The sequence below is a fragment of the Nerophis ophidion genome, linkage group LG08 (genome assembly GCF_033978795.1).
Source record: "Nerophis ophidion isolate RoL-2023_Sa linkage group LG08, RoL_Noph_v1.0, whole genome shotgun sequence".
Lineage (NCBI taxonomy): Eukaryota > Metazoa > Chordata > Actinopteri > Syngnathiformes > Syngnathidae > Nerophis > Nerophis ophidion.
In genome coordinates, this window is record NC_084618.1 from 28,022,393 (window position 1) to 28,037,568 (window position 15,176).

A 15,176-nucleotide genomic window follows, 5' to 3' on the forward strand; every position below is an offset into this window, starting at 1 on the left:
GCGGTTGTTCTCCCGGGATGCAAACGGGATGGCTCCGGATGACAGCGTGAAGATAGGATTTGATTTATTAACATAAATCTCCCAGCTACCAACAACAAAGGCAAAGAACAAAAAGACATGCGTGCCTAACACACATGAAGCTAAGACTTAAACAGAAGCTATGGCATGGAACAAGAAAACTTACTTGGTCAGAACGTGACGCTAACAATAAAACCAGAACGAGTGATCAACCAAGGTAGACTTAAATAGTCTACCTTGGTTGATCACTCGCACTTAAAATACTTGTTTTCCCCCTCAAAACTTGACAGTGCACTTACTCAGTGGCCTAGTGGTTAGAGTGTCCGCCCTGAGATCGGTAGGTTGTGAGTTCAAACCCCTGTCGAGTCATACTAAAGACTATAAAAATGGGACCCATTACCTCCCTGCTTGGCACTCAGCATCAATGGTTGGAATTGGGGGTTAAACCACCAAAACATATTCCCGGGCGTGGCACCTCTGCTCCCCTCACCTCCCAGGGGGTGAACAAGGGGATGAGTCAAATGCAGAGGAAAAATTTCACCACACCATGTGTGTGTGTGACAATCATTGGTACTTTAATAACCCGGTGCGCCTGATGTACGAATAATTCTGGTTTTCTCACCGATCTCGAAGCAATTTAATTTGGTACATGGTGTAGCGATAAGTGTGACCAGCAGATGGCAGTCAAACATAAGAGATATGTGTAAACTGCACTATGATAGCTGCTTTGGTCTCATCGGCATAACAGAAGTGCTCAGGATTCTGGACTGCACAACAAACAACACAGGCAGGTGAAAATTATAGGGAACCGTGGTGACTAGAACAAACTCACAGGTGCACAAACAAGAACAAAAGGAGTCCAAAACTAACAGAAAACACAAAAAACATGATCCGCACCACGGATCATGACAGCAGGAACAGGGACTCCCGAAACAACACTACTGCAAGTCACTACTTTTTTCCCCAAGATTTCAACCCTTCATACAATGTCGTGGCACATTTGTGGAATTTTACCAAGTTCACAAGCTTCGAATAGACCAGGGTCGATAAGTCATTTAGTTGAACAAAAAATTAAAAAATAACTTGATGAGTTTCCCGGCCTCAATAATTAAGGGCTGCAAAAGTCGTCCCCGTTTCGATCGGTTTCACCAGCTGTGGGCGTTTGTACTATAAATAAATAGCAGTACCGTATTTTTCGGAGTATAAGTCGCTCCGGAGTATAAATCGCAACTGCCGAAAATGCATAATAAAGAAGGAAAAAAAAACATATAAGTCGCACTGGAGTATAAGTCGCATTTTTGGGGGAAATTAATTTTATTAAACCCAACACCAAGAAGACATTTGAAAGGCAATTTAAAATAAACAATAGTGAACAACAGGCTGAATAAGTGTACGTTATATGACGCATAAATAACCAACTGAGAAGGTGCCTGGTATGTTAATGTAACATATTATGGTAAGAGTCATTCAAATAACTATAACATATAGAACATGCTATACGTTTACCAAACAATCTGTCACTCCTAATCGATAAATCCCATGAAATCTTATACGTCTAGTCTCTTACGTGAATGAGCTAAATAATATTATTTGATATTTTACGGTAATGTGTTAATAATTTCACACATAAGTCCGTCCTGAGTATAAGTCGCAGCCTCGGCCAAACTATGAAAAAAACTGCGACTTATAGTCCGAAAAATACGGTAACTGCTGGAAAACTCCCGACAGTTAGTGTTACCGTATTATACTGAACAGAAATATAAACGCAATACTTATGTTTTGTTCCAATTTTTTACGAATTCATCTCTAAGATGTAGAACTTTTATTATATACACAAAATACTAAGGATGTGGGAAAAAAATCGATTGGAATACGAATCGCGATCCTCACGTTGTGCGATTCAGAATTGATTTTCATTTAAAAAAAAAAAGATTAAAAAAAAAAAAAGTGTTTTAATTTTGAATCAATCCAACAAAACAATACACAATATTACCATAACAAGGCAATCCAATTCCAAAACCAAACCTGACCCAGCAACACTCAGAACTGCAATAAACAGAACAATTGAGAAGACAAACTCGACACAGAACAAACCAAAAGCAGTGAAACAAAAATTAATATTATCACCAACAGTATTAATATTAGTTATAATTACACTTGCATCACATTTCATAAGCTTGTCCAATGTTTCCACAAAGACAATTGTATTTTTGGTTTGTTTAATAGTTAAAACAAATTTACATTATTAAAATCAGTTGATAGAACATTGTCCTTTACCATTATAAAAGCTTTTTTAATTAAATCTACTAGTTTTTATTCATAGCTGTATGTAAAAATGGCTGGTTGCATCAGCTCCGTTACTTTAATGTCTTTCATGTCCTTTGATGTTTCCCTCTTACACACATGTAAGAGGGATGTGTACTATGGCTTTGAGTAGTTTTTTTTCCCCCTTGGCCTCAGTCTGGACCCCCTCTCCAGGGCCCAGACATAGACCGTTTTTATTTCATTTTATTTTAATCAATTTTTTTCTCCCATTCCCCCCCCTTTTTTTTTACCTGTATCTCACCTTTTTTGTAAGGGACGCTGGAAGCCGGCAGACCCGTCAGCCATCCTGTTCTGTCTCCCTGTAATGTTTTATCTTGAATGGGATTGTGCTGAAAATTTTAATTTTCCTGAAGGAACTCTCCTGACGGAATAAATAAATTACTATCTAATCTAATCTAATCTAATGTCAGCAGACTGGGGTAGATCCTGCTGAAATCCTATGTATTGAATGAATACAGAATCGTTTTGAATCGGAAAAATATCGTTTTTGAATTGACAATCGCGTTGAATCGAAAAGATCGATATGTAATTGAATCGCGACCCCAAGAATCGATATTGAATCGAATCGTGGGACACCCAAAGATTCGCAGCCCTACAAAATACCAATTGTTCACAAATCTATCTAAAGCTGTGTTAGTGAGCATTTCTTCTTTGCCAAGATAATCCATCCCACCTAGCAGGTGTGGCATATAAAGATGCTGGTTAAACAGCATGATTATTGATCTTTCTCTCTAGCACTCATCGAGGGTGGATGCTCCCCTTTCCTCTCCCTTATCTCTCCTGCTTGCTTCTTTGTCTTGTCTTAACTTTTTTATTGCCTCTTTTTGCACTGCTCTCCAAATCAACATTGGAACTATTTAACTGGCCTCAACGATATTGACAAGATCTGGGTTTCGGAGAACCTGATTGTCGTGACGGACCGGGTGTTGCTGGACACGCGACAGTCTCTTGGGAGAAGAAGTGCCAAGTGCCTGGCGACCATTTTCTGTCGAGGACGTGAAGATATCTACCTATTCGCAATTATGACAACAGGAAATCTGCTGATTGGAGTAAGCGTTGCTCTGGTTTGTCTACAAATTGGAAGTCGCTGGCAGTCTTCAAAGTACACCAAAGCTTTCACAAATGATTGGAGGATGCGGGAAGAACTGTGGACACTGTTGTGATTTGGATCACATGAGACTGTCTGCCCTGCAGGATGAATTTTGAGGACCAGTCAGAGACAATTTAGAGTGAAAAGCAAATTTTATTTTCACTCGCATACAAAACATTTTAACTTGGATTGTTTCCCTTGCTTCAGTGCGACAATGACAAAACAAACTCCCTTCTTGTCTCTCATGGACACACACCTGTTGTTGTTGACTTTGGACTAGCGACCACACAACATCAAGGCCGCGGAACAGAGACACACTGCAGGCTTACACAAACAAGCATCCACGAAAATAAATGTACGCCACACACATACATACCCCAACCCCAATCCAACGCCCTTGACGCAAATCCCATAGGGGTGATGAATGGATGGTCAGCGCCTGAGAGCTGTGGCCTACCACCATGACCCCGCACTCCCTTCCCTCTGTTGCTAGATATCTCGAGATGTATGTTGTAATATGTATATGTGCTTTGCTATGGAGTTTTTTTCCCCCACTCCAGACTGGGCCCACTAAGGAGCCCAGTCTAGATCGTATTTTTTTTACTCATCCTTCCCAGCGTTTTACCCTTTTCCCCATCTTTTACGGGGGCGCCTTGTGGCGACCCATCAGCGTTCCTGTTCAGTAACCCTGTACACTGTTTGTCTAATCTTGAACGGGTTTGTGCTAAAAAGAACGTTTTGTTGTACTTGTGCAATGACAATAAAGACTTATCATCCTTAGGTTAGGTTGGTAATCATGGCCTGTGGAATGTTGGTCCACTCCTCTTCAATGGCTGTGCCAAGTTGCTGGATATTGGCAGGAACTGGAACATGCTGTCCTGTACGCCGAGCCACAATTTTGTACAGATCCTTGCAACATGGGGCCATGCATTAGTCAAGCTGCAACATGAGGCAATGATCTTGGGTGAATGCCACAACAATGGGCCTAAAGATCTCGCCACGGTATCTCTGTGCATTCATAATATCAATAAAATGCACTTGCTTTCGTTGTCCATAACATATACCCACCCCCACCACGATTTACAACGTTGACCTGAGCAAACCGCTCTCCCACACGACGACACACAAGCTGCCTGCCATCTGCCCCGAACAGTGAAAACTGGGATTCATACGTGAAGAGACCACCTCTTTAAGATGCCAGACGCGATCGAATGTGAGCATTTGCCCACTCAAGTCGGTTACGGTCGAGACCCCGATCTGGACAATGAGCTTCCCTGAGAAAGTTTCACACAGTATGTGCAAAAATTCATTGGCTATGCAAACCAATTGTTGTAGCAGCTGTCAGGGTGGCTGGTCTCAGATAATCATCGTGGTGCACCTGCTGAATGTGAAGGTCCTGGGCTGGGTGTGGCCGGTTGGATGTACTGCCAATTTCTCTGAAATGCCTTTGGAGATGGCTTATGGTGAATAAATTCATGGGCAACAGCTGTGGTGGACATTCCTGCACTCCCCATTCCATGCCAACTCCCTAAAAACTTGCGACATCTCCGGCATTGTGCTGTGTGATAAAACTGCACATTCAGAGTGGCCTTTTATTGTGGGCAGTCTAAGACACACCTGTGCAATAATCATGCTGTTTGATCAGCATCTTGATATGCCATACCTGTGAGGTGGGATGCATTATCTTGGCAAAGAAGAAATGCTCACTAACACAGATTTAGACAGATTTGTGAGCAACTTTTTAGAGAAATAGCTCTTTGGTTGATATAGTGAACGTTTAACCACACGTTGATAAAATTATGGATCAGTTAGCGTTTGCATGAAACATGAAATATAATATGAAAATGAGAGACATTACCGTCTTTACCCGTTACGAAACACACCTAGGGCTGTGAATCTTTGGGCACCACACAATTAGATTGGATTCAGAATTGATTTTTGAGTCAAAACAATTCGGGATTCAAAATCCTTACTTTTTAATACAATTGAATGCCACTTCTATGATTAACTACATAGATAGTTCTTTATTAATTCCTTAGGGAGAGTTCCTTCAGGAAAATGAAAATAGATTAAGTCTCCATAAAATAGATAAACAGCGGTGATGCATTTTTATATTACTTAGAATAAACTGGTTGTTTAATAAAATTATACCCACACATTTAATATAGTCAATTACAAAAAAGGCAACGTGAAAAATTCACGTATCTTTTTCTAAAGTAGTTATAGACGTCGACATCAGTAATATGATTTGCCGGAGAGGCTGAAAAAGACAGATAAGAAAATACAAAATACAAAAACATTATTTTAGATTTTTTTTTTAATCGATTAAGAATTGCTACAAATAAGAATTGGCATTCATTTGAAAATCTATTTTTTTAAAACCCCTAGTTGTCCCCCAATCTAAACTTGTACAAACACTTCACTGCTTAAACAACTAAGAGATGAACTAAAAAGTAATTGCCTGATTTGCATGTACGGTATACAAAAACAATCTAAAATGTTTACAATTTTAAAATGGAAGAGAATAAACATATTTGAAACACACAAATACATATAATGTATTCGTCTCAACGGGTGGAGACGATTCGTTTGAGTTGAAGAATGAAAAGCGTTCGACTTCATTTGGGTGCAAAAACTTCTGCAAGTTGTTTTTGTTAAAGGGAATGATTTAGTCGCTGAAAAACATGGAGACCTTGAAGAAAAAATACAAAAGGCCACTTTTTCAGCTCCTAGTCAAGGTTGAGCGCGTGACAACCAAGACCCTGCTTGACTATTTCGCCAGTTAGCTTCTTTCGTCAACAGAAAAAGGATGGCACTGTAAATTCTAGACTATATAAGTCGCTACTTTTTTCCCTACGCTGTGTGCCCTGCGGCTAATTTATGGATTTTTCTTTGCTACCGGCCCTAATGGTTAGAAATCAACAAATGTTTTTCAACAGACAAAGAAGGGGAGTGTTATTGTTTGTACTGTGGCGCCATCTTTTGAAAAAGTTGGGTAACTACCTCCAGTATTTCCTTGTATTTAGTGCTTCAAACTGGAAGTACAAGTGCCATTACGTCGTCTATAACGCTTCTACTCAAATATACTCTTCATTCATCGCTCCAGGCAATGTTTGCAAGTTTTACAATATAACTAAAACTATTAACACTTACTGAACCCTACCGTGAGTCATGTAATGTAGTGAAGCTTGCGTTGTTAGCATTAGCTAATAATACCTTTACTGTGTTAGTATTATTAACTTACATTTGCATTCTGTTTGTCTTGTTACAGTTTTGTAAATTCACCAAAACGTCACCGGGGACTTACTGAGTGTTTAGCTGATTGAGCTCGTGGGTCTATAACAGGGGTCGGCAACCCGCGGCTCTTTGGCCACTCTGATGTGGCTCAGCTGCACAATCGCGACCCCCCCCCCCTATTGTTACGGGGGGGATTCCGGATTTCAGAGCCTCTTACGGACATAACCCGGGGTCAACATTCAATGATTTTCACTCGGACAACATTATTGAGGGCGTGCCGTGATGTCTTTACTTTTAACGTCCTCTACAACAGTGGTCCCCAACCAATGTTAAATCAACATAAAAAACACAATATACACTTACAATTAGTGCACCAACCACAAAAACCTCCCTTTTTCATGACAAAGAAAAAAAAAAAAAAAAAAAAGGATCCCACCCGGCCGCGGGACAATTTATTAAGCGTTGACCGATCTGCGGATACAAAAAGGTTGGGGACCACAGCTCTACAACATGTCATCGCCCGCCTTTACGCCATGCTATCTGCGTGCATTTCGCTGCTTCTGTCGTCATACGTACGAGATTGCAAGGCATACTGGGTGATACAGGTTACACTGAAGGTTGTGATATAAACAACTTTAACACTCTTACTGATATGTGCCACACTGTGAACCCACACCAAACAAGAATGACAAACACATTTCGAGAGAACATCCTCACAGTAACACATTATAAACGCAACATAACCATTACCCAGAATCCCATGCATCAATGACTTTTCCAGGCTATATTATACACCCCCGCGCTCCCAACCGACTCACGGAGTGGGATAGGGTGTTTGGTGCTAGTCATTCTTGTTTGGTGCGGGTTCACAGTGTGGCACATTTTAGTAAGAGTGTTAAAAGTTGTTTATATCACAACCTTCAGTGTAACCTGTATCACCCAGTATGCCTTGTGATCTCGTACGTGCATCTGCGGAAGCCACATACAACATGATATTGGACTGGCAAGATGTTTGTACATGTTGTAGAAGGCGTCAAAGGCAATGGCTTCGTAGCAAGCCCTTATTATTGTTACCTGGGTGATATTCGCGAGAATGGTTGCGGCTCCCATTGTCTTCTTTATTTTGTGAAACGGGTCAAAATAGCTCTTTGAGTGGTAAAGTTTGCTGACCCCTGGTCTATAACGATGACTTCTGTTTTGTTAGATCAGCCATTTTACTGCCAGTAACAATTAAGGTATGTAAATAGACACTTACAGAATCATTCTGTGTAAATAGCTAATTTTGCACTGTTTTTATCTGCGGTGCGGCTAATATGTGTAAAATCATTTTTCCAGAGTAAAATTTTGTGGGTGCGGCTTATAAACTAGTGTGCTCTATAGTCTGAAAAATACGGTCATTAAAGAGATAAAGAGTGCTATTGCAGCTGAAACTAATCAAAACAAAGTATCTTTTATTGCAAATGTTGATCCAAAATCGGACAAGGCTACACGCATAACACAAAAACTATGTCTCTTATGAAGCCAAAACAAGAAAGAATAGTTTGTGTCTGTTTTATTATTTAAAAGATTATAAATTACAAAAAGTATTTCAGTAGCCCAACTCTTCTATGGTTTTACTCTTCAGTGTCGCGACTATTTTTCAAACGGGGTGCAGCACAAATTTCCCAGAGTCGGTTTTGCCCACACGCATCTATCTTCCTCTTCACCTTCTTCCTGACACGGCCGTTCCTTTTGGTTTTATTTACGTCTGCCTTCAGCTGCCGGGGACGCCGCAATGTCGGGCCGGCGGTCGCTCTACCGTTTGCAGCAGGAAGGAACCTTTCGAATGATTTGTGATCGGTCAGACTGGCACGTGGCTACTTTCAATATGATTTGCATATTTATAAGGGGGCATGGTCTGGGAGGGGTCTGGGCGTGCCACGTCAGGCACACGTCTGCGGCGGATTTCGAGTCGATGCAACAAAGGGATGTGCATGCGAACACTTTAACACATCGGAATTTTTAATTTCGTACGCCGTTTTCTGGATTTGCTTGTACGTCCATCCATCCATGTTCTTTCGAGTGCCCGAGGTCGCGTCGTGGGGGCAGCAGCCTAAGCAGAGAAGGCCAAATTTCCCTCTCCCCAGCCACTTTGTCAAGCTCCTCCCGGTGGATCCTGAGGCCTTAAAAGGCCAGCCAGGAGACATAGTCCCTGTCTACATTAAGCTGGATAACTCATTAAACGCATAAGTATTTAGCCTAAGCCCCGTTTCGGCCACACTAAATCTTTAAGGTTTCCCTCCTCGGATAATTTTTTACAAGGGTCTATTTCTTGAATCTCCTGCTATTAGCTTTGTATGGACTCATTGATCTTATACAAACTGAGTTCAAAGAGGAAGTGACGCCAGAAAGACAGCGCCCCACACAGGAAGTGACATCGGAAAGAACGCGCCTCAGCCAGCTTCATAATAAAGCGGTTTCGTAACTCGGAGCTAACCACTGGAAATATGGAGGCGAGTCATCCAGGCATGCCCATGTTTGTCCGTCCGTCTGTACAGAAAGCCATTGCAGCTATTTGAGATACAACACGTCTCAGACAGCAAGAGAACTTTCCAATGTCCAGGTCAGCTTGCACTTACAGATGTAGCGACCAACTGTAGTTACTGACAGTGGTTTTATGAAGTGTTCCTGAGCCCATGTGGGGATATCCTTTACACGCTGATGTCGGTTTTTGATACAGTACCGCCTGAGGAATCAAAGGTCCGTAATATCATCGCTTACGTGCAGTGATTTCTCCAGATTCTCCGAACCTTTTGATGATTTTATGGATCATAGATGGTAAAATCCCTAAATTCCTCGCAATAGCTCGTTGAGAAATGTCGTTCTAAAACTGTTCGACAATTTGCTTACAAATTGGTGACCCTCGCCCCATCCTTGTTTGTGAATTACTTAGCATTTCATGGAAGCTGCTTTTATACCCAATGATGGCACCCACCTGTTCCCAATTAGCCTGCACACCTGTGGGATGTTCCAAATAAGTGTTTGATGAGCATTCCTGCACTTTTACCAGTATTTATTGCCACCTTTCCCAACTTCTTTGTCACGTGTTGCTGGCATCAAATTCAAAAGTGAATGATTATTAGCAAAAAAAAAATAATAATCAGTTTGAACATCACATATGTTGTCTTTGTAGCATATTCAACTGAATATGGGTTGAAAAGGATTTGCAAATCATTGTATTCCGTTTATATTTACATCTAACACAATTTCCCAACTTACTGGAAAACATTGTCCATTCATCGAAGGAGAGACTACGTGAATGCGGGCTACCTTGGATGTGATTAAAAAAAAAGGTAGCGTGTACTTTGTATTACCTGGCCCTCGAGGGAAGAGTACGGAAAACGGCGAATGCTTTTGGACTGGCAAAGCAGACTGTATCAGTTATTGTCCGCCATGTATGTCGCGGACTCAACGTCTAGGTCCAGAGTATATAAAGTCACCAAAAAAGAATAGACAACTCAACGGGACGGATTTTGGACCCAGTAACGAGCGGTAGAAAATGAATTGATGGATGAGCGAGAAAGGACAGATTAAAAAAAATACATAAATATAAACAAAATAAATATAGAATTAAAATTAAAAAAATATATATATTTTTTAAATCGGGACTACTCGCGGGCCGGATTTTGGACCCAGTAACAAGCGGTAGAAAATGGATTGATGGATGACTGAAAAAGGATGGATTAAAAAACAATAATAATAAAAATAAAAAATAAAACATTTTAATTAAAAATAATCCCATTGGGTTGAGTTTTTTCTTGCCCTGATGTGGGATCTGAGCCGAGGATGTCATTGTGGCTTGTGCAGCCCTTTGAGACATTTGTGATTTAGGGCTATATAAATAAAATTTAATTGATTGAATTAAAACAAAATTTGTATACATATATATATATACATATATATATATATACATATATATATACATATATATATATATATATATATATATATATATATATATTTTTTTTTTTTACTCGGGACTACCCGCGGACGGATAAATTACAGATTAAACAAATTAATAATTACAAAAAAAATTCTAATAAAAAACATCCATCCATCCATCCATTTTCTACCGCTTATTCCCTTTTGGGGTCGCGGGGGGCGCTGGCACCTATCTCAGCTACAGTCGGGCGGAAGGCGGGGTACACCCTGGACAAGTCGCCACCTCATCGCAGCAAATAAAAAACAAAAAATAACAAAATATTTTGTTTATTTACTCAGGACTACCCGCGGACCGGATTTTGGACACAGTAACAAGCGGTAGAAAATGGATTGATGGATGACCAAAAAAGGACGGATTAAAAGACAATAATAATAATAAAAAATGTTTTTAAAATAATCCCATTGGGTTGAGTTTTTTCTTGCCCTGATGTGGGATCTGAGCCAAAGATGTCATTGTGGCTTGTGCAGCCCTTTGAGACATTTGTGATTTAGGGCTATATAAATGGAACTTGACTGATTGATTAAATTAAAAAATATATATATATATATACATCCATTTTACCGCTTATTCCCTTTCAGGGTCGCGGGGGGCGCTGGCGCCTATCTCAGCTACAATCGGGCGGAAGGCAGGGTACACCCTGGACAAGTCGCCACCTCATCGCAGGGCCAACACAGATAGACAACATTCACACTCACATTCACACACTAGGCATATATTTTAATTTTTTACTCGGGACTACCCGCGGGCGGGATTTAGGAACAAGTAACCGGCGGTAGAAAATGGATTGATGGATGACCGAGGCAGGACGGATTAAACAAATGAATAATAATAAAAAATAAAAAAATTAAATAAAAAAATAAAATATTTTGTTTTCTAACCCAGGACTACTGCCGGATTTTGGACACAATAACAGGCAGTAGAAAATGGATTGATGGATGACCGAAAAAGGACAAATTAAACACATTAAAAATAATAATAAAACAAATAAAAAAAAAATAAAAAAATAAAGGATTTAGTTTTTTTACTCCGGAGTAACCGTGGACCGGATTTTGGACACAGTAACAAGCGGTAGAAAATGATTGATGGATGACCGAGAAAGGACAAATGAAACAAATAAAAAATAATAATCAAAAAATTTAAATACAATAAAAAATAAAAAGTTTAGTTTTTTTACTCTGGACTAACCGCGGGCCGGGTTTTGGACCCAGTAACAAGCGGTATAAAATGGATTGATGGATGACCAAAAAAGGACGGATTAAAAGACAATAATAATAATGAAAAATGTTTTTAAAATAATCCAATGGGGTTGAGGTTTTTCTTGCCCTGATGTGGGATCTGAGCCAAAGATGTCATTGTGGCTTGTGCAGCCCTTTGAGACATTTGTGATTTAGGGCTATATAAATAGAACTTGACTGATTGATTGAATTTAAAAAAAAAAAAAAAAAAAATAAATAAATATATATATATACTGTATATATATATATATATATATATATATATATACATATATATTTTTATTTTTTACTCTGGACTACCTGCGGGCGGGATTTAGGACCCAGTAACCGGCGGTAGAAAATGGATTTATGGATGACCGAGGCAGGACGGATTAAACAAATAAATAATACATAAAAAAAATAAAATAAAATAAAAAAAAATTTTTTTGTTTTTTTACCCAGGACTACTGCCGGATTTTGGACACAGTAACAAGCAGTAGAAAATGGATTGATGGATGACCGAAAAAGGAAAAATTAAACAAATAAAAAAAATAAAAAAATAAAATTAAAAAAACAAAAGATTTAGTTTTTTTACTCTGGACTAACAGCAGACCGGATTTTGAACCCAGTAAAGCGCTGTAGAAAATGGATTGATGGATAACCGAAAAAGGACAAATGAAACAAATAAAAAATAATAATAAAACAAATAAAAATAAAATAAAAAAATAAAAGATTTAGTTTTTTTACTCTGGACTAACCGCAGACCGGATTTTGGACTCAGTAACAAACGGTAGAAAATGGATTGATGGATGACAGAGAAAGGACAAATTAAACAAATAAAAAATAATAATAAAACAAATACAAATGAAATTAAAAAATAAAGGATTTAGTTTTTTTACTCTGGACTAACCGCGGATCGGATTTTGGACACAGTAACAAGCGGTAGAAAATGAATTGATGGATGACCAAAAAAGGACAAATTAAACAAATTTAAAAAAATAATAAAAAAATTTAAATAAAATTAAAAAATAAAAGATTTAGTTTTTATACTCTGGACTAACCGGGGACCGGATTTTGGACCCAGTAACAAGCGGTAGAAAATGGATTGATGGATGACCGAGAAAGGACAAATTGCACAAGTAAATAATAATAATAAAAAATGAAATAAAATAAAAAAAATAAAATATTTTGTTTTTTTACATAGGACTACCCGCGGGCTGGATTTTGGACACAGTAACAAGCGGTATAAAATGGATTGGTGGATGACCGAGAAAGGACAAATTACACAAATAATTAATAATAAGAAAAAAATTAATAAAATAAATAAAATAAAATATTTAGATTTTTTACTCAGAACTACCTGCGGGCCGGATTTAGGACCCAGTAACTGGCGGTAGAAAATGGATTGATGGATGACCGAGACAGGACGGATTAAACAAATATATAATAATTTAAAAAAATAAAGAAAAATAAAACAAATTAAATATTTACTTTTTTTACTCAGGACTACCCGTGGGCTGAATTTTGGACACAGTAACAAGCGGTAGAAAATGGATTGATGGATGACCGAGAAAGGACAAATCAAACAAAGAATAATAATAAAAAATGTTAAATAAAATAAAAAAGATATTTTTTTTTTTGTTTTTTTTACTCTGGACTAACCGCAGACCGGATTTTGGACCCAGTAACAAGCGGTAGAAAATGGATTGATGGATGACCGAGAAAGGACAAATTACACAAATAAATGATCATTTAAAAAAATAAAATAAAATTTAAAAAAAGATATATTTTGTTTTTTTACTTAGGATTTTGGACACAGTAACAAGCGGTAGAAAATGGATTGGTGGATGATCGAGAAAGGATCAATTACACAAATAATGAATAATAATAAAAAAATTAATAAAATAAAAAAAAAAAAAAGATTTAGATTTTTTCCTCAGGACTACCCGCAGGCCGGATTTTGGACACAAGCGGTACAAAATGGATAGATGGATGATCGAGAAAGGACACATTGAAAAAAACAAACACAAATTTGTATTTTATTTTTTAAATTTTTTTTACTCGGGACTACTTGCGGGCCCTAGTTTAGGGACCCCTAGTTTAGTACTTAAAACCGGAAGTGCAAGTGCTCATCCGTCGTTTGGCTGGTCCGCCGCAAGCCTCCGAGAGGAAAGGGATAGCGGAAATATGGCAGAGAAAACCGGACATGGAAGAAGACTTCTTCGGTGTCGGCTCTTTGAAAGTTCCACCAACGTCCGGAAAATAATCTGACTGCAGCAAACTTTTTGACCTTTTTTTTTTTTTCAAGCCTGCGGCGTTGAAGTCTGCTCCTTTTTACACCGGTTTACAAAGCAATGACTCGCGTTTTATTGCCATCCAGCCCAAGCTGTCAGCAGAGCTTGTCTTGCCCCCTGCTCAGCGGCACCAGCGACACGGAGGAACAGAAGCAGGCCGCGCGGCTCATTCGGGCGTCGGCCGACCCCAAAGGATCCATTTAACGAGCTGTCGGACGCTCGTTGAGACCATCACGCGCAATCACCGTTTGACTGCCGCTCGCCGTGACTAATGGACTTATACGGCGAGGCTAAGCGCCGCTGAAAGCGCTCATATTTCATATTTATCTGCTTTAGGAGGCCGTGTCATCAAACATCCGGATCAATCCTCCTCCCTCAAGTGCCCCCGAACACTTTGTCTTTATTCACGTCCATGTGTTTTGGATACCATCGGCCGCCGGCAGTCATGATGCCGCCTGACAGGGACGTCTTCACCACCTTTTCCAGGTCCTCCTCCGCGTCTTCTATCAAGATTAAACGGTTCTCGGGCAGCAAGCTCGCAGCCCAGCCGCGCTAATGACTGCATCCATCAGGCTTTACAGTGTCCCGCACTAATACCCAAACAAATGGAGTTGTCTGCGTCTCCGCTATCGCCTCGTGGCAAATATAAGCCTCCACAGACGGCATACATTCAGGCCGCCAACGTGCTGAACCACCCTGAGGGCATCCGTCTGAGCGCGGGGAGACCATTCGTTTGCGTCCCGCGTTCGACTTCTTTTGGGTGCAAAAACTCCTGCAAGTCGTCTTTGTTAAAGGGGAACATTATCACCAGACCTATGTAAGCGTCAGTATATACCTTGATGTTGCAGAAAAAAGACCGATTTCCGAACTCTAAATGGGTGGATTTGGGCGAATTAAACGTATTTCTATTATTTGCTCTCACCCAGGTAGACAACCTCCATTTTCCCAAACACATAAACATCGAGTCAAATCAGCTCTGTTATTTTCCGTTTTTTTGACTGTTTTCCGGTACCTTG

General features: G+C 39.5%; 1 protein-coding gene across 4 annotated transcripts in view; it reads right to left on the reverse strand.

Annotated features, from left to right (window-relative positions):
* Nucleotides 1-15,176, reverse strand: part of LOC133557603 (netrin receptor UNC5D-like) — a 586,800-nt gene that overhangs the window by 327,404 nt on the left and 244,220 nt on the right. The gene's annotated exons all lie outside the window — the stretch shown is intronic.